The sequence below is a fragment of the Helianthus annuus genome, chromosome 1 (assembly GCF_002127325.2).
Source record: "Helianthus annuus cultivar XRQ/B chromosome 1, HanXRQr2.0-SUNRISE, whole genome shotgun sequence".
In the NCBI taxonomy this organism is placed as follows: Eukaryota; Viridiplantae; Streptophyta; class Magnoliopsida; order Asterales; family Asteraceae; genus Helianthus; species Helianthus annuus.
Window position 1 is genome coordinate 141,002,492 of NC_035433.2, and position 27,931 is coordinate 141,030,422.

The window sequence follows — 27,931 nt, forward strand, 5'->3', positions numbered from 1 at the left end:
CAGGCCTTTAGAGGCAGTGTTTGCCTGATGCTGGCTATATCAGCATGTCAAATAGGTTATCCGTTCAAATGCTACTGTGCTTTTGTGCATCATGTCTGTCACTAGAGTTCAGTAAGTAATAATGTAGTGACGGAAAAATCAAAGTATGATGCAGATATGTACAAGTATCAACAATCAAGTAGCAGTTTATCAGAAATCTCAGTTAAGCACAGTAATTAGGCAACAATTAATAGATAATTAAGTCGTACGGATACCTGGTTTAGTGAGGGTTGTCACATTCTCCCCCCGTTAAATAAATTTCGTCCCGAAATTTTAAATTCTGCTTGTAGAAGCAGGGTTCTCAGGAAATAAGTGGGGGTATTTCTCTTTCATTCGGTCTTCACGCTCCCAGGTGAACTCAGGACCATGTCTAGCATTCCAACGAACTTTGACGAGCTTGACACTGCTCCGGCGGGTCTTGTTTACTTTCCAATCCGTGACCTCGACAGGTTCTTCAACGAAGTGGAGCGTGTCATCAATATGAATTTCGTCGGTAGGAATGGCAACGTTAACTTGAGTTGGACTTCTCTTCAGATTGGATACATGAAATGTATCGTGAACATTATTCAGTTCGGCAGGTAGATCCAACTTGTATGCTACGGTCCCAATTCTTTCCAAAACTTGAAAGGACCAATGTAGCGCGGATTCAACTTCCCACGCTTCCCAAAGCGTGCCACACCCTTCCAGGGTGATACCTTTAACAAAACCATATCCCCAACCTCAAATTCCTGGGGTTTCCTTTTCAGATCTGCGTAGGTCTTCTGACGGTCACGAGCCGCACTGATGCGATCTCGGATTTGCGCGATCTTATCTGTAGTTTCCTGAACTACATCAGGACCTACCAATTGTCTATCACCTACGTCAGACCAACAGAGCGGCGACCTGCACTTGCGCCCATATAAGGCTTCGAATGGCGCGGCACCAATACTGGTGTGGTAGCTGTTGTTGTATGAAAATTCAACCAGGGGTAAATGCTTATCCCAGCTACCGCCTAAATCCATCACACATGCTCTCAGCATGTCCTCCAACGTCTGAATCGTCCGCTCACTTTGGCCGTCGGTCTGCGGGTGAAAAGCTGTGCTCATATTCAGCTTTGAGCCAAAAGCTTCCTGGAAGGATTGCCATATCCTCGATACGAACCTCCCATCTCTATCAGAAATAATCGAGAGAGGTACTCCATGGCGTGTAACAATCTCTCTCATGTAGATTTCAGCCAATTTGCTTGTATGATCCTTCTCGCGGATAGGCAAGAAGTGTGCTGACTTTGTTAAGCGATCCACTATCACCCAGATAGTGTCATGGCCTTTTGGCGTTCTTGGCAATTTCGTAATAAAATCCATGGAGATTTCTTCCCACTTCCACTGGGGAATTTTTGGTTGCTGCAGAAGTCCCGAAGGCTTCTGGTATTCCGCCTTAACTTTGGCGCAAGTTAAACATTTGCTCACGTAAATAGCAACATCGCCCTTCATCCTAGGCCACCAGTAATAATCTTTAAGATCCTGGTACATCTTATCCGCTCCAGGGTGGATAGAGTACCGCGACTTGTGAGCTTCATCAAAGATAACCTCTCTTAAACCACCAAACAAAGGAACCCAAATCCTTTTCTCAAAACACAACGTTCCTTCCCTGTTTGGCACCAAAATCTTCTCCATCCCACGGAGATATTCTTCCTCAAAGTTTCCCTCCTTGAGAGCTTCCTTCTGTGCTGCACGAACGCGCGAGGAAAGGTCGGTTTGAATTATCATTTCCATAGCCCTAACCCTTATGGGCTTGATTCTCTCTTTACGACTTAGGGCATCAGCGACCACATTCGCCTTCCCTGGATGATACTTGATCTCGCAGTCGTAATCGTTCAACAACTCGACCCATCGCCTTTGCCTCATATTCAACTCCTTCTGATTGAATATATGCTGGAGGCTCTTGTGATCTGTGAAAATCGTACACTTTGTACCGTAAAGGTAGTGTCTCCAAATCTTCAAAGCGAAAACCACTGCGCCAAACTCCAAATCGTGTGTGGTATAGTTCTTTTCGTGCACCTTCAGTTGGCGTGATGCGTAGGCGATAACCTTTTGACGTTGCATCAACACACAACCCAATCCTTGACGCGATGCGTCACAGTATACCACGAAATCGTCAGTGCCTTCTGGTAGAGCTAAGATTGGCGCGTTGCAAAGCTTGTCTTTCAATATCTGAAACGCTTCATCCTGTTTGATTCCCCAATCAAACTTCTTATCCTTCTGCGTGAGGAGTGTCAACGGTTGAGCGATCTTTGAAAAGTCCTCGATGAACCTTCGGTAATAGCCAGCCAAACCCAAGAATTGTCGGATCTCAGTTGGCGTCTTTGGCGTTTCCCAATCTTTGATCGCCTCGATTTTGGTTGGATCCACGTGGATTCCATCTCCATTCACCACGTGTCCAAGGAATTGCACCTCTCTTAGCCAAAACTCACACTTAGAGAATTTGGCGTACAGCTGTTCCTTCTTCAGCAGCTCCAGAATGGCTCTAAGATGCTGCTCGTGCTCAGCCTTTGTCTTCGAATAAATCAAAATGTCGTCGATGAATACAATTACGAACTTATCCAAGTATGGCTTACAAACTCGGTTCATCAAATCCATGAACACTGCAGGTGCGTTTGTCAAGCCAAACGGCATAACGAGAAACTCGTAGTGTCCATATCGAGTTCTGAAGGCTGTCTTCGGGATACTTTCCTCCTGTATCCGTAGCTGATGGTATCCAGATCGAAGATCGATCTTTGAATAGAAGCTCGAACCTTGAAGCTGGTCGAACAGATCATCGATTCTTGGCAGGGGATACCTATTCTTGATCGTCAGCTTGTTCAACTCTCTGTAGTCAATGCACATACGGAAACTACCGTCCTTCTTCTTCACAAACAACACTGGAGCTCCCCAAGGCGAGAAGCTTGGTCGGATAAAACCCTTGTCTAGCAACTCTTGAAGTTGTGTCGACAGCTCTTGCATCTCAGACGGAGCAAGTCTGTAGAGTGCCTTAGCCACAGGCGCGGCGCCTGGAACTAAGTCGATGCGAAACTCCACTTGCCTTTGAGGTGGCAAGCCAGGCAAGTCTTCTGGAAAGACTTCTGGGTATTCCCTCACGACAGGGATGTCTTCGATCTTCGGCTCAGCAGCCTTTTTATCCACAATGTGTGCCAGAAAAGCAACACATCCTTTCTGCAAACACTTTCTCGCTTTCAGGCAGCTAATCATCCTTAACGGCGTCTCACGCTTCTCCCCATGAACAACAATGATGGTCTCACCATCACTGGTCGGGATACGAATAACCTTCTCGTGACAAACTATCTCTGCCTTGTTACTCGATAACCAATCCATTCCTACTACCACATCGAAGCTTCCCAACTGGACCGGTAGTAGATCGAGAGCAAACTCACGCTCTCCCAGTTCGATTACGCAACCCTGAATCACCTCGTTAGCTTCTACTAACTTCCCATTCGCTAATTCGATCGAATATGGAATATCTAACTTACTAGCAACTAAACCAAGCATGTTTCTAAATTCTAGCGATACGAAGCTATAATCGGCACTAGTATCAAACAAAACGGATGCATAGCGTTGGTTTACAGGGAACGTACCGGTGACAACATTGGGATCCTGGCGCGCTTCCCTGGCCTCCATGTTAAAAACTCTTCCGCGTGCCTGGTTTAATTCTGGGCAATTCCTCTTGTAATGCCCTTGATCTCCACAATTGAAACATCCGGGCCTCTGCCCGTTCCCACCATTGTTTCCAGCTTGATGGTTTCCCTGGTTCCGATTCATGGCGCCTGCTTGGTTAGCATTGTTGGCACGGTTCCCATCACCTCCCTGGTTTCCTTGTGGGCGGTTCCCATTACTACCACGGTTATTCCTATTTCCAGATCCTCCCTGGCCTCCCCGGCCAGCACTAGCCCAGCAAAAGTCCTTCGTATGACCAGTCTTCCCACATGATTCACAAACTCTTAGGCTGCAACGACCAGAGTGATGTCGTTGGCATGAGTTGCACTTGGGTTGTGCACCCATGTATCCCTTCCCTTTCTTTTTACTACCAGCTGTATCTTGAGCTGGCACATTCTGCTCTCCTTTCTTAACCACCATCCCGGTGCCCTGCTTGAAATTCGAAAACTTTCGCTTGTTTCCACCTGACGACTCCACATGAGTCTCCTTCTTCTTGGGCTCGACTTCATCAAACTTGTTCAACCGAATTGCCTCTTCGGTGAGAGCCACACTCAAATCAATGGCCTCAGTGATAGTTGCAGGTTTGGAGGAAGTCACCATGCTGATTATTTGAGGAGCCAATCCCCAAATGAAGCGTTCAATTCTCTTGAACTCCGGTGTAACCATGTAGGGTACCACGTGCGACAAATCGTGGAACCTCTGAACATACTCAGCTATCTTGGGACCTTCCATCTTCAGGTGCCAGAATTCGGTCTCTAACCTCTGGATTTCAGCACGAGAACAGTACTTCTTGCGCATAAGTTCTTTCAACTCAGTCCACGTCAGTGCGTAAGCTGCAACTTCGCCAAGGGTCTGGACCTGTAGGTTCCACCAGGATAGGGCTCCATCCACAAATAGCCCTGAGATGTAAGTGACTTGTTGATCCAGCGCGCATTTGCTCATGCGAAGTACGGACTCGGTTTTCTCAGCCCAGCGAACGAAAGCAACAGCACCCCCTGTGCCATCGAAGTTTGTGGGCTTGCAGTCCAAGAACTGTTTGTAAGTACACCCATGCGGTGGATTGTTGTTGTTGCCCGTGTTGCCAGAGTTGCTTCCACTCATTCCTCCCTGAGAGGCAGCATATTGAGCAATAGCAGCAGCAATGACTTGCTGTAGTTCGTCCTGAGTAGTAGGCATTGGCTGAGGTTGTCGTCTTGGCGCCATCTTCTAAAGATGTGTACGTTGGTCAGGCCATAATAAAGCGTACGTATATAGTAATAATAATAGCACATAACATCTCATGTTATCAATATATCACACACAACATCCCATGTCCCAACATCCCATGTCGCAAATATCATACATACAACATCCCATGTCGCAAATATCATACATACAACATCCCATGTCCCAACATCCCATGTTGCAAATATCATACATACAACATCCCATGTCCCAACATCCCATGTTGCAAATATCATACATACAACATCCCATGTCCCAACATCCCATGTTGCAAATATCATACATACAACATCCCATGTCCCAACATCCCATGTCACAAAAATATAAATAAGAAATCAAGTGCATCAGATATGGTGAGAATACCGCGATTGCTACATATATCGAGACCATAAAGTGTAGTAAGTGTGTCATACAACCATCAATCAATTAGGGGCTACATCACCCCTGTACAAAACTATATCGTATCAGTATCTCATACATCAGGTACATCAAATAAGTATCAATAAAAGTCAGAAATCATCAGATGGTCTCCAAAAGGCTGTGCAGTCACAATCGCTGTCGTCTCACCATCGTCTACCACTATGGCACCGATGAGCTCTATGCGGATGGGGGTGGAGGAGGGGGAAAGTGAGTGTAGAGTAAGCGGCGTAAATGAAGCCAATCCTCCTCCATCGCCTGCTGAGTGCGAATAACAGAAGCGATCTGCTGCTCCATAGTCGTAAGTCGGGCAGCAAAGTCCGGGGGTAGTGATCGAAAAGGCTGAAAAGATGAAGATGTCTGACCATGATATGGACCTAGTGATAGCTGAGCTCTCTCGAGCTCCTGGAGTCGCTGTGTATGGGACTCATGCTGATGGACAAAGGACATCAAGACGTCCTCTATGGTATGCCCCATATGGAATGGATGATATGGATCAGTGGGTGGCATCGGAGAGGAAGATGACCAAAGCAGTGGCGTGCTGGTGGGATCGAATGGTGCTGCATGAACAGAAGATGGAACAGGTGTCATCTGAGGTACGAAAGGCATAGGCATCGGTACGTGACCAAAAGGGTGGGCTGAAGAGCCCTCTCCAGGCCCCGCTGGAGGTACAAACGGTGGGATCTGAAACGAAAAATCAGTATGATGTGCATCAGTGTGATGTGGTGGAAATGGTGGAACATCCTCGTCAGCAGGTATCCAACCGTGCTGAGCCTCCTCATCGGGTGGATCCATATGCTCTGCAAATAGAGCGTGCTCAGGCTCGAGGGGTACAGGATCAAACGGAGCAAAGACAGGATCAACGGGTGCAACATGCTCACCTGGGTGGTCAACAGGGATATCAGCAATCAAAGGGGGATCAACAAAAGGTGGATCAATAACAGGATCATCAGCTATCAAAGGAACATCACCAACAGGTGGGTCAGCCAAAACGGGCTCAACAGGAACGTCAGCATGTACCAAGTCATGCTCATGCACAGGATCGAGAGCAACTGCCTGCTCTGGGGCCAAGGCAGGCTCTGGGTCATCAAAAGCCATGTCAAAATCAAACTCTGGATCAATGGGGTTGATAGGATCAGCAGGATCAACAGGATCAACAGGGTCCTCCATATGCTGGTCCATAGGAATATACTCAATGTCGCGGTCATGATCAAATCCTGGAGGAAAAACGGGATCCGAATCCTCAATGTCGTCGTGCTCGAACACAAAGCTCGGGATGGGTGCGGCAGAAGATGCCTGATCGGGGTCCGAGTCATGTACAAAATGCTGCGTGCTCACCTCGTGAGACGGTACAGATGCCACAGACTCAAAGGAGTCTGGGACTGGCGAATGGGCGGGCGAGTCCTCAACTGGAGCACCAGCGATCATCAAAAGATCGCCAGCGGGAAGAGGGGCAGCATCAGGAATCTCATCCTCGTAAGGCTCGTCCTCAAAGAGATCAATGTCGCCGTCAGCCTCGGCGTCTGGTAGCAAGTCGTATGCTGGATAAGAAGCAAGAGGTATGGGAGCTGGAATCGCTACCAAGGGAAGATACTCAGCAGGATCGCCATCAATAGGCTCATAAGCACCCTCGGGTAGAGCGAAGGGCAAGGAGTCATCATCATCGGTGCTGGTGAAGTCGGAGGTATGCACCTCGTGCTCTGAAGACACAATGTCGTCCGACACTATGGGTAAAGGTCCGGTGGTATCTGAATCACATACGCATAAACATGTCGCATGCCACGGGTGATTCATAATGTCAGTTACATAATCACAAACATGCACAAATAATCAGTAAATCAGGTAATCACACAAGTTACCAAGTAATATTCACATAATCCTCCTAGTCCCACTAGCCTCCCAGCCTCCCAGACTGTCTTTCCTAGTCCCACTAGCCAACTTTCCCAGCCTCCCAGACTGACTCCCTAGTCCCACTAGCAAACTTTCCCAGCCTCCCAGACTGACTCCCTAGTCCCACTAGCAAATTCTCCCAGCCTCCCAGACTGACTCCCTAGTCCCACTAGACAACTACCTCGATCCATTAGATCGAGCCTCGGCCTCCCAGACCGAGCCTCAGTCTCCCAGACCGAGCCTCAGCCTCCCAGACTGAGCCTAAAATAATAAATAAAATATGCTCAACATTTGTTTATAAAAAGGTTTTGGATCTGGACTTAAGTGGTATGCAGTAAAAATGTTTTCGTGAGAGCCCTAGTGATCATAGTCTAGACTCGAGAAGGAATCCTAGTTCGCTATGATCAGAGCTCTGATACCAAGCTGTCACACCCTGGCTTTGCGGAAGCGTGGTTAATTTGGTGTGACTTCTTAATACCATAGCTTAATCATAACAAGGCTATATGAATTAAAAATATGCAAGATCATCCATTGATAATAAAAATATTAAACATTGTCTTAACGGGTTAACACCCAACAATCATACTTGTCTAAACATTACAAATGCAAACTTAAAGTAAACATGGTTCAGGGACTGTGACTTGTCCAGGAAAGAGTCACAAGCCTCGAACCCTGGATGACCTCGGGCCTAATGCAGCGGAAAACAAGCCATACCGCGCCAGATCGTTAGTTTCCTGAAATACATGTAAGTTGAAAAATCAACAATAATGTTGAGCGAGTTCATGCGAAAGTGAGTAAATAAACCTTTATCTTCATCAAAAACCTGGTATGTAGCGAATAAGGAAAAAGAGATCACCAATGGTTTGCAAGGCCATTGATATGTGTGAAGTGCAAGTAGGGATGACTCAAACCTAGCGGATTTATGCGTCGGGCACTAAGTCGCCCCGAGGTCCGTTCAGCTGGACCTGGGGCTGGGCTCGCTACACCCAGATAGATCTACCGCTCCTGTCCCTCGGTCCTACCATGAGGATTAATGGCCTCAAGTTTCCGCCTACCCACTCACATGATCTAAGTAACAAACCTCCTTACGCTAACCATACCATGTATAAACATATTCATAATCATTGTAACATGTATTTCACCCCCGCAGTTTATAAAACTGAAAACAGTTAAGAGAAAAGGGGGACATGAACTCACAGTCAGTGCGTAGCTAAATCAAGCACTCCAAATGTCCGAAAGCTGTGCAACGACCTACATGTGCTAATTCTATTAGACGGATGGCCGTGCTTTAGCTTTATAGTTTAATTTTTCGGGAAACAATTAGACAACTGTTCCTTGTATATATTTGGTAGTTAATTTCCTTCCCAAGGATGGGGGAATAAATACATGTGCGTTTATAATATTAAGTCTCACTTAATATATTTTATTTCTCATTCCAAAATATAATTATTTTTCTCAAAAATAATATATTTTCTCTTCGCATAATACTTTCCAAAATAATACGTTGACAATATCCGCATTTATGAATATTTCCGGATAAGGCGTAAGTTACGTTTTGGCGATTTAGTGGTAATAGTAATTACCGTTGTAACTTATATGTTTGTCGTGTAGGCGTTGGTATTATTTTGGGTTCGACAAAGTTTGTAAATATTATTTTTACTCTAAAAATAATATTTATATATTTTCACAAAATAATCATAAACAGTGTGGTGAAAAATATATTTATCGAATAAATATTTATCACGTTTAGTTTTTGTGAAAATCCCACCTCCGATTATTTAATAAATAAAGTCTTGGCAAAATATATTTGAAAATATATCAAAAATAGTCTAACACTTGTAAATAATTCTAAGTGTTAGATTTTAGAAAAATTTCGCCAGAGTTTCCCCTGTAACTGGAGGTGGCCACGCTTTCAAGCGTATCATTTTCTTTTACAAAATCACTTCAACAATTTCTTTAAATCAACCAATCAATTTCCGATACTTCAAACCAGTTTTAACACATCGATCTTGCAGACTAGTATGTAAAATCGCATTGTTACATGAACTTGTAATTTTTCCGAAAGTCGTAATGTAGATCACCTTATATGTAGTGGATCTATGTATAAAATAGTTTAGTCTTGTAAAAACCTCGTTTTTGGAACAAATCACTCTTTACAACTTCCCGACAACTTTTGTAAAAATTGTTATTTTGTCGGATCTTTCGTTTCACAAGTGTTTATACACTTGTAGTTTGTAAAAATCATATTTGTTAACATGTCATCCAACTTTTATAAAACATGATTTTCTCGACACTTGGTTCTACGAATATACCACTTGTACATACGTAGATCGGCTCGTTTTAAATACTATTTTACAAGTCAAAATACTTTTACACAAGTTCATGTTTCTCGTGTGGTGGAGTTTCACCTTTTAACCCTTGTACCGATAGAAACAAGCGTATGTCAAGATTTGTGATCTTAACAAAGTCGGGTTAAACGATGATAAGAGCCACCACAACGTAGATCGGGCCTCAATAATCAACATATTCGAATACTATGACTTTTACACGCGTTATAAGCTTTTAACCAACAATATTCGAGTTTTAGTAGTCTTTAAAGATTCAAAACGCATGATTTCAACTTTTAACCGTTAAAAATCATATTAACCACTTTAGATACGCTCGAGAGTGAGTTTTAAATATGATACCTCTAGCTCGGGGCTAGGGAAGAATCTAGTCGGAAAAGGCGTGGATAAAAGCAAATGAACGAGGTCCTTCAACTTCCGCTTGCTTCAAGCTTCCTTATACGTGACCCGAATGCCTTGTATGTACTTGGAATGGCAAGACAAGAACCGAAAGATGGATGGTTGTGGGTGGGGGGTTACGGCCGAGAAGAGAGGGAGAGCAAGAGAGAGTGAGTTTGTGGTGAGTGGTGGTGGATGACAAGTCTTGTGTGGTGGAGGGTATTTATAGAAAAATCAAGCTCCTTCGTCCAACGGATTTATGTCGTCTAGATATCCACGAAACCAATATAATAATCAAAAGTTTGTACTCCCCTTGTCCCATCATGTTGGCCGATTCCATTAGGGGGGGGGGTATCCGGTTGGATCTCGATTGTTCAGTTAGTGTTCAGTTATGTTAAGTAGGTTACTTTTAGAGATTAACCCCGTTAGTTGTTTGACGCGTTATAAAGCGGGTGTTAGGGTAATCAGGGACCCTAACTGGCTTAGAAAAAGACCAATAATATTTTTGGCAATATTTTTATGTTCCGGGTATAGTCCGGTTGTTCGGTTGGATAGTAATCCGTTAAAGTGCTTAAGTAATCCTTTAAGCGTCGTAATTAATATTTTTAGCGACACAATTTATTCTGCAAAGTGTCAGGAATATTTCCTCATATTTTGGCACTTTATTAATTAGCTAGAAGCTAGTGTGTTGATAAAAGTGCTGTGTTTTGTGCTTAGAGTACGTTTTAGGCACATCCAATCTCTGTATCTTATTCCTAGAGACGTAGTTATACAACCCTTGTATCCCTACACACACTATGGGTGTAGTAAAATATTTCTGGCTCGTACAGGCCTTTAGAGGCAGTGTTTGCCTGATGCTGGCTATATCAGCATGTCAAATAGGTTATCCGTTCAAATGCTACTGTGCTTTTGTGCATCATGTCTGTCACTAGAGTTCAGTAAGTAATAATGTAGTGACGGAAAAATCAAAGTATGATGCAGATATGTACAAGTATCAACAATCAAGTAGCAGTTTATCAGAAATCTCAGTTAAGCACAGTAATTAGGCAACAATTAATAGATAATTAAGTCGTACGGATACCTGGTTTAGTGAGGGTTGTCACAATTTTCATCCAACCACTAAGTAATTTAATTTTTTTTCTATTAAGGCGAAGGATGTTTTAAATTTAATAAATTAATACAGAAATTAATTTCCAATTTTTTACTTTTGATCATGTTACTTCACTTTTTGGGTTGTCATAGGGATCTTGGGAAGGTTTTAGGGATCTTAAGACACCCCAAAAGAATAGTAACAGGATCAAAAGTTAGTGATCTGGTGACAAAACATAGTAAGTGTTAAGTTGGGGGTGACGGACGTCAAAGTGATAGTTGGGTGTGGCAGCAGCCAATGACCAATAGTTAAGGGTGATAAAATCTAATAACCCTTAAAAAGAATATTATACCTAATTTACAATACAAAAATATTCATAATTGTATTTAGATTTCTTTTGAAATTTAATAAATAAAGATCCTATATTAATTTATAAAATTAATAGAAAAAAAGTTACAGACGTGGGGGGCAAAATGGTACAAAAGTGTCATTTTGGACGAAAATGACAAATGTGCCCAAACCTCAGGGGCGATTTTGGCAATTAACTCAACTTTTTAATAAATATTTCTTAATCAACATTTTTAGTTTCTTTAATAACGTTATTACGAAAAAGAAAAAGAAAGCAAGCTTGCATTCTAGAATCGGTGATACGGGAATTGAGTTTAGCATTTGTATTTAGGTTGGTGGCCGAGTATAAGGCTGAGGTATATGGCTTGGAATCGGGCTAAGGTGGGTTTCTTTTGTACGGGTGATGCATAGGGATAATACTTGTATTTATTTGAATTTTAATTTCTTAACTTTTTGATATTTAGTTTCTTTTTGAAGTATGATTCCTATCCTTTTAGGGTTTATGTTTTGGTAGTTTTGATTGAATTTGAATTAGAACTTTGTTCTTTTAATCTTTCTTGAGTCATTTGATAGCTTTCATAATTGCATCAGTTGGTATCAGAACTTTTGATTCTCAGATGATGCACGGCGTGGAGGTGAATACTTGCTTGCTCATAGAGTCGTCGACAGAGGCAACGACATGAGTGTTTCATATTTACGTGCTCGTGGAGAAGAACGACACCCTACTCGTAGATTCACCGATCAGGGCAGCGATGGTGTTGGTGCAGTCATCTGTCGACTACGTCTAATGTCGAGTTCGGGTTGCGATGCGGATCTGGTCAAGCATGATGTTATCATGTTCAATGATGACATCATGTGACATCATCAAGAAAAATATGATCATCATCAAAGGATTTCAAGTAAACGACAAAACATGTTGGATCTTTGTGTTGATTGGACCAAATGAGGGTCCAATGAGATTCCACTTCTCAAAGATCAAATGACAACATGTGAAGTCAAAAGACAAACTTGTGAACCGCTTTTAAGGAATCTGTTCGGATCGCTTATTTGACAAGTTGATGGATCGCTTTTAGTGTAATGTTCATGGATCGCTTTTATGGCATGTAATTTCGAGCGGTCCCAAAGTACTATAAATAGGTTGAATGTCATTTCATTTGTAATAACTTTCAGATCTGATACCGAGGTATTGCCGGTTTTTCCTTGTAATCGAAACGTTGTAAAATCAATATACAAGAGGATTTAAGTATGATACAAGCTGTGTACGCATCCGTTTCCTTGTTTCCGCCTCTGAAACGGAGTTGAGCTCTTCCGAACGACTCGTTTAGGTCGCGAAATCGATTCTATAGATGGAATCTATCCTGATCCACAGGATCCGAAGATCATGCGGCACCGACAACGAGTTCGAGATCTTGAAGAGATCATATGGCTTCGTTAAGGAGTTCGAGATCTTGAGTTACGAGGGGAGATGCACGTTATGGAAACAGAATCGGGAACTATCATTCGAGATGATGTGAACGAGGAAGAGGAGAATCCTTTCGGCCATCTCCACCATTAGTTGCTTGAACCGTTTGGTCAAGATTGTTTCTCCGAAGAATGAAAAATCGATAGGTTATCTCTTGTTTAGCTATAACCACATATAAAGATCTAAGGCATCCCCCTCGAAATGCATTGTTGCAACATCAACATTTTCTTCACGATGGTGGTATAAAACCGAAAATACCTCACTGCATTTAGTATCCAACCCCTAGGAAGTATCCAACATTTGTGGTGCAAATTGGTTGATCTAGAGAGTTTTTTCATTGCACTTATGACCAACCTGTAAGATTAAATATATTATTATTGTAATATTTAATCTTGTAGCCATATAATCATTTATATTATATAGATCAAAATATACTAAACCTATTATATAATTAGTTGGTAATTGTTGATGGACCATATTACCCTTATTAACTAATTGGGTTTTCTCTTAGGTGTATATATAAGGAGATAACCGGAGAGGTTAGAGTTTAGACTCTAATAATAAATCACAATCTCACCTCCCCCACATCTCTCTCTCCATCCGAATTCTACCCTTGAATTCGGTTTTACCATCATCATCATTTAACAACCATCATTTCACAATATTTTATTTAATCATAACAAATAAAAATAATAATAATAATAATAATAATAATAATAATAACAATAATAATAATAATAATAATAATTTTTTGATGGTTTTTTTTATTTAATTTTAATACAAACATAATACCCCACAATGCCCACATCCCTACTAAACCCATCATAGAAAACGCCCCGTAATGCGTCATTGCTGACTGGATTGCCACAATGCAAAACGCCCAAGAGTAGAGGCATTACCACTACACAGATCCGACAATAGGGTCCACGGACCTTCCACAGTTTCTTCAAATGAAATCAACTGCTTGGATTGGAGTGAGGTCCGTATGTTCAGTTGGATATTTTTGTTATTCAGATCTCTATTCGGTCATCTTTCCAAACTACAACACACGAATGTGTGATTTCAACGAATTGGTGTGACTCGGTAGTTAGATAACGATAAGTTTGAACTTTATATTGCATTACATCCCCGTTGAAAAACAGAATTATAGTCCTTTTCCTTCAATTTTTAGAATAGCCACCAGCAGTATCAGTTTGTTACCAGTGCTGTTGCCCTGAGCCTGAGGAACTTTTAATAAGCTGTCACAGTTGTCAAATTCATTGCGTGCATTCATATTGTTTGAACAGTCACACCCCAGCGATTAACATCCACTAACGATACTGTTATTACACCCGAGACGATTCAAGTGAGTCATATGAAGCAAGTGTCTGTCTATTCAATTGAGAGGAATCATTGCATTACATCCCCGTTGAAAAACAAAATCACAGTCCTTTTCCTTCAATTTCCAGAACAGTCACCAGCAATACCAGTTTGTTACCAGTGTGGTTGCCGTGAGCCTGAGCAACTTTTAGTAAGCTGCCACAGTTGTCAAATTCGTTGCATGCATTCATATTGTTGGGACAACAACAGATAATGAACGAATTGTTGGACTTCTTGTTCCAAATGCAACTGTAGGATCCGTACTTTACGGCACGCTTACCTTAATCACATATTCCATGGAGTAACATATCCGACAATAGGGCCCACGGATCTTATGCCCACCCGAGACCGACCTCTGGACTACACGTTCTCCGAAATCGATTCGGGTCACGTGTTGAATGATAATGGTAAAAACCGATCATCTTTCACCAAGAAGGATAACGCAAACAAGTTCTCCACAGTATGTGCAAATGGCGGTTTCCAGAAGAAATCGCAGACTAATACATAAAAATACATATAACGAGTTATCGTCTTCAGAATCAGACGAAGGTTACAAACACTCATAAAATCACCAAAATGATATTGAAATTTGCGAGCCTTCAAATAATTTTGGGAAACATGAAAGAAGACCACCAGTACTACCAGTTTGTTACCAGTACGGTTGCCGTGAGCCTGAGGAACTTTTAATAAGTTGTCACAATTGTCACACTTGTCAAATTCGTTGCGTGCATTCATTTTAATAACATTGTACAAACATGGTTCACGTTTAATACGCTGTTTGTTACCAGTGCGGTTGCCGTGAGCCTGAGGAACTTTTAATAAGCTGTCACAGTTGTCAAATTCGTTGCGCGCATTCATATTGTTTGAACAGTCACACCCCAGCAATTTAAAGGTCTCTCTCTAAAATATGCAACTTTACGGCACGCTTAACTTAATCATATCTTCCGGGTCGAATATTCTAACATGAAATTTAGATTTTCCTAGATGTTTGAAGACCATCAAATGTCCAAACTTTAAGCAATAATCCTTAAGAAACTCAGGCCACCCCTTCTATAGCCAGATCTTACCGTCGTCAGACACCGTCCAACTGAGAGGCTAAACCTTGTCATCTGAAACAATTAACAGGACATTGTTGTTCGACAGGATTTGCTTCCGGTGATCTTTGGTAAACTTCTTCGGGATTTTCTGTTCGTGAAAAAAAAAATATTGATGGTACGAGAGAACGGTGAAGAAAATCAGAAAAGCCGTGTAGTTTTCTGTCCAAAGTGTTGCTTCTTCGCCCGGGTGACAGAAAGCTACTGCGTGACAAAAAGCTACCTTGGACAATTAAATTGACACCTTCAATATGCATCGTATAAGCCTATACGATGCGTATTACTTTTTATAATGGGGACATTGTCAGCCGTTGACTGACCTTGAAGTTTGAACCAACCCTATACGCATCGTATAGACCTATACAATGCGTATTGAAGGTCAGGGGCGGACCTACCCATTTGGGTAGGTGGGCGGCGGCACCCCTTGAAAAAAAGGTTTTAAGGTTAAATTTAACGCAAAATCTTGACCGCACTCCTTGAAAATTTTCAACCGCACCACTTGGAAAATTTCAACCCCCCCCCCCTTCTAAAAAAAATCTTAAGAATTAAAAAAAAATGTAAACATTGATTTTTATTAAAATATAACCTAGTATATATAATTATTCTTTAACCACTTTACTTAACAATTTAACCCAATAACTTTCACTTAACAATTTATCCATTAGCCCACTAAACATTCTATTGTAACCCAAGCACATTTAACCATACCCAATTAAATTTAAAGTTAAATAAAATAACCCAACCCAACCACCCCTTCCAATTCTTTCTTCCACTCTCCCTCTTCTGATCGCGCAACGACCGACGCACGAAAGCAGTCAATAGGCATGACGGAAGCAGCTGCATTCTCACCGGAAAAGCTTGATTCCGGCCACCCCACCACCTGGAATACAGAATTTAACGAGGTACCTTCTTTTATTTATTTATTTTGTTGTTGTTTTTTGTGGTTTGTAGGAGAGATAGGGTTATAGAGATGTTAAAAGAGTTTGAAATTGTGGGTGTTTTGATGATTTTTTTTGTTGTTCTAGACTTTAGTAGCATGATTTTGTTGTTTTGATATTTTTTTTGTTGTTCTAGACTTTATTAGGGCTTGGAAATTAAAATTGAAAATCATGAATCGATTTATATGTAATAGAAACCATGAGTAAGGAAGTTTTGGCGAGATTTTTCATGAGTAACCATTAGAAAAGTAACTCTAGATGATGTTTTGCATAGATTTCAAAAAATGAAAACATGTAGGGCATAATTTCAAACATATTTATAATGACGTTTGACGTGTTTTTGATGGTTATATAAATTTGAGTGAATTTCAAGGATTGTCCTTTATCTTTATACTCATTTTCAGGCACTGTCCTTTATGTTCAAAATTGACGAGTTTTGTCCTTTAGGCCTAACCATGTTAGTTTTTCAGTTAAATTTGGTCATGTGCTTTGCACATGAGGACATTTTTGTAAATTCAAAGGTTGCAGAAGCTTTGAGCTGTAAATCTGCCGTTGAACTTACCTTTAAATTGATAAAAATGCCCTCATGTGCAAAGCATATGACCAAATATAATTGAAAAACTAACTGGATTAGGCCTAAAGGACAAAACGTGTATGACATGAAAACATAAAGGACAAAACTTGTCAATTTTGAACATAAAGGACAACGCCTGAATATGGGTATAAAGATAAAGGACAATCCTTGAAGTTCACTCTATAAATTTTAGTTTGATGTTCTTTTCTTTTACATGACTGGACCCGATATGAACCGATTTTTTATATATACCTAGGAATCTAAAATCTTTAAAAATATTACGCACCCCCATTGAAAAATTCATGGGTCCGCCACTGTTGAAGGTGTCGATTTAATTTCCAAGGTGTGCCAATAATACGACCCTTTGAATATTCCCCATGCCAGTCCCACATTTCACCTATTTTTCCTCCATCGGTCCTCAGTTAAAAAACTTAACAGAGTTAAGTTTTTTTTTCCAAATTACAAACTAACGTATTAGGGATTTTGATCAGAACGAGGATACAAGTATATTGATGTAAAACTTACCTCGAAACAGTGCTCTAAACAATTGATTTTTGTTAATTTGAAGTTTAAACACCCGAATTGAATCACCGTTTTCATCGTTTTGAGCACAATTTCAAGGTAAATTTACATCATTCGACTTGTATCATCGTTCTGATCAAAAGCCCTAAAACGTCAGCTTGTAATTCAAAAAAAAAAAAACTTCACTCTGTTAAGTTTTTTTAATTGAGGGCCGGTGAAAGAAAAATAAGTGAAAGGTGAGACTGGCATGAGGAATATTCAAAGGTGAGACTGACAATAGCCAATGACGTCTAGCTGGAATTATTACAGGGTAAAAAGATATTTTTGCCTTCATAACATATAAATACAAATAATATCATGATCAAGATACATATCTCAAAAGAAAATTTTATTTTCCGAATAATGAAACTATTGTAGTGAAGCATTACTAAACATGGGTTAAGGAGAAAAAATTAATTTTTTTTCGGGGGTATCTTTCAGGTATATGGTTTGGGTAAACCTATATATAGTTTCAGGTAATCGGGTCGGGTATAACCTAATTCTCTACCCGTCCCATATCCGTGAAATATATAGTTTCAAGTATACACGACCCCCCGAATGTTTTGAATTTCAGGTATGTTCGTCGAGCTCAGTTTCTCTTTTTATCCATCATGTTTCGAAGACGTACGAAGAGCAGCCTTGTATATCATAGTTATTGTTGAGTTAGAGCCGGTCCCATATGTGAAAGGTGAGCAAAGCAGGTGATGATTTTGTAGGAATATGAGTAAATTTCAAAGTTCGTCCTTTATGTATGTCTAATATATCAAAGTATGTCCTTTATCTTTAATAAGCTCATAAAACATCCTTAATGTTTGAAAAACCAATCAGGTTATGTCCTTTACCCTAAACCTTGTTTGTTTTCCCAGTTAAGTCAGGTCACATGTGAAGCACATGAGGGCATTAATGTCATTCTACCTACCAATATATATATATACACCCACACATACATACAGAACACACACACTCTCATCTTTCTCTCTGCTCTCTCTCTCTACTACCACCACCACCACCACCGCCGCCGCAAAACACAACCTGCAACAATACACCTCCGACTAACACCACTTCAGCCACACCTCAGCCACCACCACACTTCAGCCACCGACCACACCACATCAGTCCCCCGTCGGTGACCATCACCTCCACCTCCACAAACAAAAACAAAAACAAAATCAAATCCAAATTAACGAAAGAATCAAATCAAATCAAATCCAAACAAACCTACAAACAAAATCAAACATAAACAGGCCGCTGCCACCGCGCCACCTGACCACCGCCGCTGCCACCGCTTCCCCTACACAACCCTTTTCCACCCGAACCTACACCGTCTGAGTCATCAAACTCGCCACCACCACCGCCGCGTAAACCACCAGCCACCACCAATTTCAACCGCCGATCTGCCAACACCACCTCCACTTGCAATATCCATCACGAACAAAACCTGCCACCATCTTCCAAAAGCCCGATTCCTTTGATTAGGTGATGAATCAGTAGGGTTTTCGAGTTTTTTTTTTAGGTCAACAAAAATCCCCAAATTTCACCACCACAACCGTTAGATTAGAAAGACAGGGTTTTTCTTTTTGTTTTGTTGAGAGAGATGATAGTTTGCAGAAACTTGAAATTGAAGAGGATTGTAGGGTTTGAGTTTTCGTAGAGAGAGGGAGAGGGGCTGGTAGTAGAGAGAGAGCAGAGAGAAAGATGAGAGTGTGTGTTCTGTATGTATGTGTGGGTGTATATATATATATATTGGTAGGTAGAATGACATTAATGCCCTCATGTGCTTCACATGTGACATGACTTAACTGGGAAAACAAACAAGGTTTAGGGTAAAGGACATAACCGGATTGGTTTTTCAAACATTAAGGATGTTTTCTGAACTTATTAAAGATAAAGGACATACTTTGATATATTAGACATACATAAAGGACGAACTTTGAAATTTACTCTAGGAATATTCAAAAAAAAAAAGTTGCTTCATATCCATAAGACTTTGATTTCAAGTGAGAGAAAACTAAGACTATTAATAATTGACCAGGAAATTATATATATCATAAATCTCTTTTTTATATTTTAAATCCTTTTGTTTTCATTTCAAGTGAGAGAAAACTAAGACTATTAATAATTGAATAGGAAATTTTATATATTATACATCTCATCTTTTTATTTTTATAAATCTTTTCGTTTTCATAATCCAAGAGTAAATGTTACTAAGATAACTTGATTAAATTTTTAAGGCGGTGGTGAGGAGTCGTGAGTCGTGACCGGTGGTTGATTATAAATCAAATGAGAACCAAGGGTGTCGGTTGTGCAGTTGTACTTATCATACGCGAACAGTTAGAGTTATTTAAATAGGTAATTTATTTAAGTGAACTCATCCCGTCTTAAAATTTGTAAGAGTCAACTCATCTAGACTTGAAATTGATCCGTTTCACACAAAACCTGACTCGTTCATACCATCCAGTGCATTTGTCCAAATTGAACCATTCGACTCTGATGCGGGAATATCAAGTGTCGACTCAATTATGTAATGAAATAAATCCACATTTAGTGTTCATTAAGTTTTGTTTTAATTTATGTCCATTGAGTTGATCATAAAAACTCTATATAAGTTCTCATGTAATTTGTATTGGGGGATAGTTTTGAGTTCTATAAAATAATTGTTTGACTTTCTTCAAATTCCGTGCCTTTTGGGTGGAATCTTGGGGGTTGGGGAAGAACTACACGGGTATTCTTAGAATCAACGTGTTCGATCTTCGTTTCCGTATCACGCCCTACATCAGTTGGTATCAGAGCTAAATTCCTGGCTCAAAATGGCTTGTGAGAGGGATTATCGCTTGTACCACACTCTACCATGTTTTGATGAATACGAGGATGAGCAATGGTATTCTTGGGCATGCGACGATGATTCGGGTGGTACCAGTAGTGTGCTCACCATTAGACATGACCACAAAAAAGAGTCGACGATCATGGGAGCCGGTGATGACGAATCAAGTTTCGAAAGTCATAGCGTTAAGGGTGATGGTCCTACTATGGTAACGGGTGGTCCAGCGGCTACATTTGGAACTCAACCTGTTAGCATGGGGGGCTTGCAAAAAAATTTCATGAGCAAAGCAATGAAGTCGAAGGCATTAAGAAACACAATAGATTTTGGTGCTTCTCAAATTTACTTTTGTACAATTTTAAAAGGTAATTTTCCAACAAATAGTTTTGAGGAAATTATTTTGGATGATGAAAACCATGGTATACAAAATTCTCATGCTTTAAAAATCTGGTACGATGTTCTATTTGAAAATTTGGTTGATGGCCAGATTGTGGAGGTTGGAGAAGCTATGTCGTCAAAAGATGCCCCTCATATTGATCAAAATGAAGAAAAAGTTGTTAACCTTGATGGGTATTTTGTAAAAAAATACAATGAGGTCCATGGTTTATGATTATATGGTTATTTAGTTGGAACTATATTAATTGAGAGGGTCAAGACAATAGTGAACAAGAAATGGTCCTATGCTCCGTTCGACCCAGGTGGTACAGGTTCAGAGTCAAATGAGATAACTCATGAAGTAGAACTACTTGGGCGGGCCTTGATAATAATCGAAAAGAATCGGATTGATGTTCCTTTCGATCCAGGTGGCTTTAGCCTGGGACAAAATTCGAGGTCGAGTTTTTCCAAAGGTGGGGAGAATGATGCGGGAATATCAAGTGTCGACTCAATTATGTAATGAAATAAATCCACATTTAGTGTTCATTAAGTTTTGTTTTAATTTATGTCCATTGAGTTGATCATAAAAACTCTATATAAGTTCTCATGTAATTTGTATTGGGGGATAGTTTTGAGTTCTATAAAATAATTGTTTGACTTTCTTCAAATTCCGTGCCTTTTGGGTGGAATCTTGGGGGTTGGGGAAGAACTACACGGGTATTCTTAGAATCAACGTGTTCGATCTTCGTTTCCGTATCACGCTCTACATCAGACTCTCTAGTTTCTTGCACCCGATCAAAGCAGTCGGGCCAATCCGATCTTCATTCTTCACAATATGCTTTTAACATATAATATAAGGTATAAGGTTCAACTGAAGTAATAATATTATTTGTGTTAAAAACATTCTTCACAATATGCTTTTAACATATACAAGTTATAAGCTTCAACTGAATTAATAATTTTTTATTAATAGAATTAAAGAGAGAAATAAATAATGTAGGGTTGAACTTCCACGATACTGTCCGTATACAAATTAAAAAAACTGGAAACAATAACTATTATTTTAGGACTTTCAAAGTAATATATTTATACAAAGTCAAATTTGATTTTTTATTTTGCACAAGAAATAAAATAAACAAACACATTCACATGTTTAAAACATCAGAGTAAACTATTTAATTAAAAACACTATCCTATGTTTGCAAACAAAAAGTGGAATGTGGGCCCTACCTGACTATTTGGGGTTTGACCACACTCGTGTTTTCATTTTTCCAAGCAACTTCCTTTTAACTTTTAAAGATATGCATGTGTTTGATGTATCATGTATCTATGTTAGGCATCCATCCATCCCACACATCTATGACATCACAGACATATGATGGCTTTTCAAAATGCATGTCTTGGACCATCACGTGAATGAAGTGAAAATTATTACCCGTGTACCCGGTAGATATGTATGGACCATGAATATCGGAACGGGTATAGAGACGTATGAGGAAAGATTACGGATATATATTTCATACCTCATTCATTGTCATCTCTATTTTCAATATATTATAACGATCAGTACATAACATTTGTTAACTAGAAGTTAAGTTAACTAGAATCTATTACTTATATTAAAACAAAACAATTTTGGCCACTTGGCATTTGCTTAAACCACTAGATGCCACATGGCACTTCAATACCACTCTCTCAATCCTTTTGAGCGCCATTCCATTCTCTTCACACGCGTGTATACTTTTCCTCTACTTTGTAAACCCTAATTACTATACAACCGTTTCAAAATCATCTATTCATCTTCTCTCCAATTTCTTCCATTTTCTCATCAGTTTTCCTTTTCCCTTTCCAAAACCCTAAATTCAACCATGGCCGCATACCTCTTTCCACCATAACAATCTTCGATCTGAATATTTATATCCATTATTCTGGCCGTTCACTCCATTTCGCAATGAATCAAGACTTGATCACCACAAAGAATTGCATCAACAATCATCAAGAATCAACATAATCCATGTTAATCATCGATTCTTGCTTCCAATTTCTTATTATAGGTATGTTTTTTCAACTTTTACATGTTTTTTTTTTCAAAGTTGTTTAGAATTTTATTGTTTTTTGTTCGATTTACAAACCCTAGATTGATTTTTTGTTGATGCTAGAGGATCTACCATATAATTTCAAGGTTGTGGTTAGTTGTGGATGATGGATGCGGCGATGGTGATTAAGGTTCTTTCCCTTTGATTCAATATAACAGATAAAAAGTTTAACTACTGGTATTAGTTTATAATATCTACTGGTATTAGTTTATACCAGTATAATTATTGTTAATGCTAATCGAGTCTCTTTTTTTTTACTTCTATCATTAAATAAAAAAAGAAAATAAACTAATGCAGGATGGGGAATGTAAGCAATAGTAAGTACCTTAAAATGGTTAAACTGGACTACAATAACTGTGTAAGCATGCATCAGCTCCAATGGAACACTAATCAGCAGTAAGTTTGCTATTTTTTTCACATGATTTTGTTACATGAGAAAACAATCGTTTTATTTGTTCCAACCGGTTATTGCACCAACTGCTTAAACCACTGAACCATAACCATGGTTAAACCAAATTTACAAGTGAATGTTCTTTAAATATCTAACTTAGTAATCTATTGCCAGATACAGACAAAGGAGAAGACGGTTTCTATGTTCAACAGAAGCTGACAACAAAGAGAATAGAATTCGGTAACAGAGTTGTCCACTGGTAACAGTTCGGATGGAATTACAAATGGTTGTTCATGGATAGGAAATATGGTGGTTATGGTAGTTGTCCAGGGAGATGACCGCCAGTGAAAGGAGATGACACCAGAACTGTGACATGTCTGAGCTAAAGCATGGCGGCTTGGCTTGGTGATGTTTTGAAACTAACGATATTGGTCACGATGGTTGTTCGAGAGGTGGTGGTGGCATCAGCGGCAAAGAAGGTGAGGTTTGTGATGTCAGCTGGCGGGGGCATTGGAGGCTCCGGCAACGACTGGTGATGGTGGCGTTGACAACAATTAGCAGCTGATGTATGTGGTGATGAAGGTGAACATCGAAGACTGAGATGCGAGAACGACGATCGATAAGTGGTGGTAACTTTTTATTTAGTTATATTTTGTTTGTCTTGAACTAAGAATGATCCAGTTAGCTAAAATGAATTATGTTAGGATTATTGTTTGTGAGATCCTTAAGAGGTTTCCGTGTGTCGTGGTATGTAACTTGGAATGTTTTAGCAAGATGCTAGGAACAGGTGGGTCATTTAAAAAAATAATTTTTTTCTAACACCATTATTTTCATTCAACGCAAGTATTGTATTCTTCAAATATACTATGTATGAGTTAACTTTGCTCCATGATTGCAGGCTAGGAACCCAGTGGTTGCTTCACCAGTTGTGCCGAATCATACAAGCTTATCATCTCAGTCAGTCAAATGCTGGAGGTTATTAAATTTCTGGTTTCGCTGCACATATTTAATTTCTTTATATAACAAGAGTTTTTCATGTTTTGTCAATAAAATGATGAAATAGGAAAATTTTAAAGCAGTTCGACTCTCAGGTTTCTTTTTTTTTTCTTTTTTTTTTTCATTCGACCGATTTTTTTTCAATTAATTAGTTATAACCTTTCTAAGTAACTAGAAATTTGGATCATTATTTGTTGTTTGATGTTGCTGGTACACGCTATTGGGTTCGTATCGGGTAACATGTGCATTTTTGGAAGAAGCCGATTAGAGCTACATACAGGTATGTCCAGTTGACTGATTAAACGGTTGGTTCAATATCCTGTTCAGTCCTAAAAAGGTGCATGGTACCACACAATTCATCACACCACATAGAGTCATAACTATGGTCATTATACTGTTTGGATAGACTAGATGTTTGGTACATTTCGTGATCCTTTGGAAGACGAGGCCAAGAATACATAATAATCATTCCTTATGTTGGCGAACCGCTGATTTTGGAATTTTAATAACCGTTAAGTGATGGGTGTTAAGATGTCATCTCTGGCTGTTTTTGTTTGCAAATGACCGTGACGTTTTATGCCAATACGGTAGAAAAGGAGGTTTGGGGAGGTTACCTTCCCCTAAGAGTAAAAGTCTTAGATATATCTGAACCGATAAGAGCAATAGATGTTTTTTGTTCTTTTCAGGTGGAAAAAGTTGATCACAAATTTATGAGGTGAAGTAACCTGACTCGAAATCAAGTGATTCTAAATTCTCTGCTTGCAGTGAAATAGTAGAGTGTTGTTGGCAGATGATCTAACTCTTGCTACAATGAAAATCGAACTGGATCAGGTTAAACTTTGTCTGGCATTCCAAATATGAGATGCAACATATCTAGGTAGTCAAAGATGCCAGATACACCGAAATCGTCTTAATAACAAGAAAAAATCGTCTTAGTCAAAGACGCATAAACGCTTGTAAATAATTTTCTTTTTCAATATCTGATTATTATCAATTGGTTCTTAAATATTCATCCCATATATTGCACCGTCTTTTGGTGGCTGTGAAAGCATCTTGGATCAGCCAGCCTTCATGTCTTAGTCGTCGGTTTTTCTTTCTTTCTTTTTTTTTTTTTTTTTTTGCATATTCTTTTCAGCCTACAACAACCTTTATATTAATTTAGTTTTGATAATGTTTTTGTTAACAGTGATCTTAGTCAACCAGAGAAAGCCAAATATAGGTAACTGGGCAATCTGGTTTGCTTCAGCTTTCGAGTCGAAGAATACGAGGATCTAGAAGCTTTGTAGGAGCGACATATAGATCTATATTGAGTCCCAACATTGTTCGGAGTGTGAAACAGCGGCTTCAGGTTACTTGATCTACTCCAGCTCCTTTTGTATGCAAAAGAAATGGCTGGTGTGTGAATATTAACTCCCAAAAAAATTTCTGTTTTAATTGGTGATAACCAATAAGTACTCAAATAATATGCTTGACCTGTTGGTTGGTGGGATAATTGGGGCACCTGTCCTTTCACTTGGCCCAAAGGCCTGTTTGTACAGGAAAAAAAAGTTTTTAAAGTCAAAAAGTTTATTCTAACATGTGAGTTAAATAGACTATAGGGAAACAAAGACTGAATACCGAGCCGAACTAAAGAAACTGTCTGAGAAACTGATGGAAGTAATGGATGAAAACTTGGGGATACCAAAGGGACACATTAAAAAGATGTTCAATGGTGGTGATGAACTAATATCTTAATTAGCAATTTGCAGCTTATGGTTAAGTTCTTGAACGCCAGCGGAGAACCTGTTACCTGGAAACGAGTATCATCATTGTATGAGATTCTTCAAGTAGTCGACATTTTATGATGTTCTAGATAAGTCTACATTCGAAGCTGGTGGTTATGTTCTGTTAATGAGGTATGGTTCTTTTTCTAGATAGTCAAATTATGGATTTTAGTTCTTGATGCAAGTTTGATTTTTAAATATTATTCAATAAAGTGTAAAATACTTTTTGCATGAAGGCCCTGGGCAAAACGGTAATATTTAATTGAAACAAAAGGGTTGTATTGTAGCTGTCACTACTCACCACCGTCACTATACATCCCAAATTGAATTAGTTGAATCGATACCATCTTTTAACCACTCTGAAATTAGGTATAATTTGTTCCAACTGAAAACTGAAGTCTTGAAGTGTAAGATGTATCACATTAAAATGTATAAATCACACTTTAGTATCTAAAAACTCAAGTAATATAACAAGATTAAGTTGATTTGATTATATGGAAGGTGGATCCTAACTTAATCAGATTCTTTATTTTTAAAGTCACGTATAAGAAAAAACAATTTTATTTTTTGGGTAGGTGCATTATCTGGACTGACATCACTTGCTAATCAAGTTTGGGAGTGTTGATGGAGTAGTAATGTATCATGAGTGCTAAAAGGAGGAGGCTCAACAATATAAGCTTGTGAAAAATATGGATGAAAATAAATGGGATTTATTTTTTAAGTTTTGGTAGTATGATTTGGTTGTGAAATGTCAAAACTACCCCTTAAGAATAAAAAGAAGAAAAAAATGGGGATAATAAACTAAAATGGTTAGCATTTAACTCAGAGTTAGAGAGTTGCATTTGTTATTGACTTATTATGACTTTTTGGCACTTAAATACAAACTTTGTACAAGGACAGACTTATGAAAGGTTCAATATCCTCAAATCTTAAATGGTTCTCATTAGGCCACTTCACTTGCCCCACCACAATGAAAGAGCTTTGGTAAGTGGTGATTTCCATCATAATCTGATGGTTTGAAGCAAACTGCTGAAATGGATTTCAACATTTAGACCTTCTGATAAAAAAGAATTAATTTTAAAAGGTATGGGTGTTTACGGTTCGGTTTTAATGGTTTTTAGGTCAAACCGTTAATAACAGTTTTTTATTATTGAAAACTGAAGAAGACCAATAATGGAGTTGTAGTGTTTATTTTATTTGAATAAAGTTAGATGATCCGAACAAAAAAAAATCGATTCCCATTCATTTGGACCCCGTGTGAAATTATGTGTTTATGGTATGGTATATTTTTTTTGTTGGTAATGTTTGCCAAACATGAATGATTATTCACTTATAAGAAATCATAAAAAAATTTCTTTTGTAAATATAAATTTTTTTTAACACAAACCATAACCCGTGAAGCTCACGGGTATATAAAATGACCGAATTGCCTTTTTATTTATATATAATTTTTATTTCAATATCATTATACGTTTATATTGAAAAATTCTTTCATTAGAAAGTTCATCTCAATGCAAGTAGATATTATATGTTTGTGTTAAGCAACCCGCGAAACTCGCGGGATCTTAAACTAGTTACTGTACTAAATTAACAACATATAAATGACATGTATTTCACCACATTCAATCAATCCGCTACATATTCTTAACCTGCTATTCCAAATTTAAATCAGACAATGGATCGTCACCGGACATCACGGGTACCCAAATTGTAAATAAGAAATCACCAGTCGCCCAAGCACGACCATTCTGACCCATTGCGGTCCGTGGGAGTTTTTTTTATCTCAATAGCATAATCCAAAAGACGGGGGTTATCAACCATCGTGTACAACCCGGTTATCAACATCGCATGTTGGATAACAGCGGGTTGTAAGCCCTTATTCACAATATTTGCCCAATGGTCATCATGGGTGTTGTAGGCACCCCAACGATAAGGTTCCTCCATGGTTGTTTCAGAGGCTACTTGAGGAATTTTAAAAGTACCCATATTGTAGCAAAGTGCCAACACTGGATACTTGCGTCCTCCAGGACCAAAGTTATCTTTCAAAGCCTCAATTATGTTGTAAAACCCCGTAACTTTTTTAAAAT

At 39.2% G+C, this 27,931-nt stretch overlaps 1 long non-coding RNA gene across 9 annotated transcripts; it reads left to right on the forward strand.

Annotated features, from left to right (window-relative positions):
- Positions 1–22,266: 22,266 nt before the first annotated feature.
- Positions 22,267–27,359, forward strand: LOC110881699. Of its 9 annotated transcripts, none has more exons than XR_004863524.1 (9): positions 22,269–22,652; positions 22,758–22,824; positions 22,992–23,090; positions 23,260–23,711; positions 23,790–23,872; positions 23,984–24,361; positions 24,768–24,912; positions 25,268–25,976; positions 26,420–27,359. It is a non-coding gene; the product is annotated as an uncharacterized LOC110881699 (long non-coding RNA). The 9 variants fall into 9 exon arrangements; XR_004863515.1 differs by having other exon boundaries at positions 22,270–22,652; positions 23,260–23,872; positions 23,984–24,060; positions 24,149–24,361; XR_002559861.2 differs by having other exon boundaries at positions 22,270–22,652; positions 23,260–23,714.
- The last annotated feature ends 572 nt before the right edge of the window (positions 27,360–27,931 follow it).